Source organism: Montipora capricornis, chromosome 6, assembly GCF_036669925.1.
Source record: "Montipora capricornis isolate CH-2021 chromosome 6, ASM3666992v2, whole genome shotgun sequence".
NCBI classification, from domain to species: Eukaryota; Metazoa; Cnidaria; class Anthozoa; order Scleractinia; family Acroporidae; genus Montipora; species Montipora capricornis.
Window position 1 is genome coordinate 8,469,242 of NC_090888.1, and position 1,587 is coordinate 8,470,828.

At 38.5% G+C, this 1,587-nt stretch overlaps 1 protein-coding gene across 1 annotated transcript in view; it reads right to left on the minus strand.

Moving 5' to 3' along the window:
- Window positions 1-260: 260 nt before the first annotated feature.
- The window catches only part of LOC138051394 (cellular tumor antigen p53-like), a 20,046-nt gene continuing 18,719 nt past the window's right edge, over window positions 261-1,587 (minus strand). Inside the window, exon 16 of the mRNA XM_068897584.1 lies at window positions 261-1,587. This exon is cut by the window's right edge and continues 938 nt beyond it. The gene's annotated coding sequence lies outside the window, so the exon portion shown is untranslated.

Genomic DNA, 1,587 nt, shown 5'->3' on the forward strand with positions numbered 1-1,587 from the left:
GATGCGCAATGCAATGCTAAGGAATTACCTTAATGTCAAAAATAGCGAGTATTTTTAGTTTCCAAATTTGGTCGGTGTTTAATTACGTTCTCAGTCGAAGTTCCCATCGTTTGAAATCTTAACCAAAGCGTGTGCACTGGGTGACAAAGACAAGAATGCGGCAAACTTCAGTCTCTTTTCTTCATAGAAGAAATCGCTTGTGACCATTGCTAGAACGTTCTTAGGCTAAAATGGACAATACGCTGTTTAGAAAGTTCTGAATAATTAATGTGATTTTATTCAAACTTTTTTATCTTACCTAACATATCCTAAGTACAAAAATATAGTTCAAAGATTAAAAATATAAAATACTTTCAAGTATTGCTAAGTTCGAAGATAATCGAATATAAAAAATATTATCACATTTATACCTTGCCAAAAGTTACTGACTTATGAAGAAATGTCCGGTACCCGACAGAAGTATGATTTGTTAGCAGATGCTAACAGATGAGTTTTGGCATGTTCCAATTCCACAGTTTTTTTTTATTTGGGGGGGGGGAAGTAGGGAAAACGAAGTTTCTGACTGTTGCGTGGCTGGGAACGAACTGCGCAGCACTTAATATTCCTTTGAAATGATAGAGATGCTAGAGTGTTTTTCAGGTGATATCGACGGCTGCTTTAGCTTTTAACGGGAGATTTTTGCCATTCTACATTAGCAAATCTGTTTGTCTTTCATGTTTTATTTTGGAATGAAGATCTAAGAAGCACCTCTTCCCCGAGGTCTAGTGATACTGTAAAAATGTTTTGGCCGAGCAAGCAGTGTTTTTTCCGCGGTCTTTCGTATATTCGGGCATGATATGTAATTTAAGTTTCTCCTAACGTTATATAAATTATAGCGAGAAACTGGGTGTGCAGTATGCTATTACCATTTAACTATGGGTGCGTGTATTCATTACATTTAAGAAAAACTACTTCTTTCTGAAATGTCGTCAGGTTGAACGATTTTGAGAGCAATCGAAAAAATATTGGAGGGACTGGGGAGTATCACGAATCAAGTATTCAAATTTGCACCATCCGTGGCTGGCATCTGATTGGCTATCTGCGAGTTTCTTTGATCATTGGCCAATCGGAATCTGAATGCATGGTTTGTTACCCCTTTTTGTACTGAATTATCTCTTTTCCTCATTGTGTTTTCTGAAAACTGCATTTCTCTTGGCCAATTAAAATGGAGACATTTTGCTGTGTATATTATTAAGAAGCATTAAAAGCAAGGTGACACAGTCCAACGCTGACCAGTAACTTATGCATGTGCACAACCATAACACCGGGGCAGTGGCACAGACAGCTGTTTCGGCCTTGTAATTATAAGGGGTGATTTAGACGGCACGATTTTTTGCATGCAAATTACAGTACCTTAAGACGTTCCACCAAATACATGCGCATAACTAGTGAACGTTTGTCGTAAGGGTGCCATACATCTGATTTTCAAGACAGGATTGTGGTAGATTCGCATGCGAAAGTCGTGAGCAAAAACCGTACGGTCTTAATCGCGCTTTAGGCCTCATCATCGCGAAACTGTCATGCGGTTAATTCCCGGCTAACTGTCAA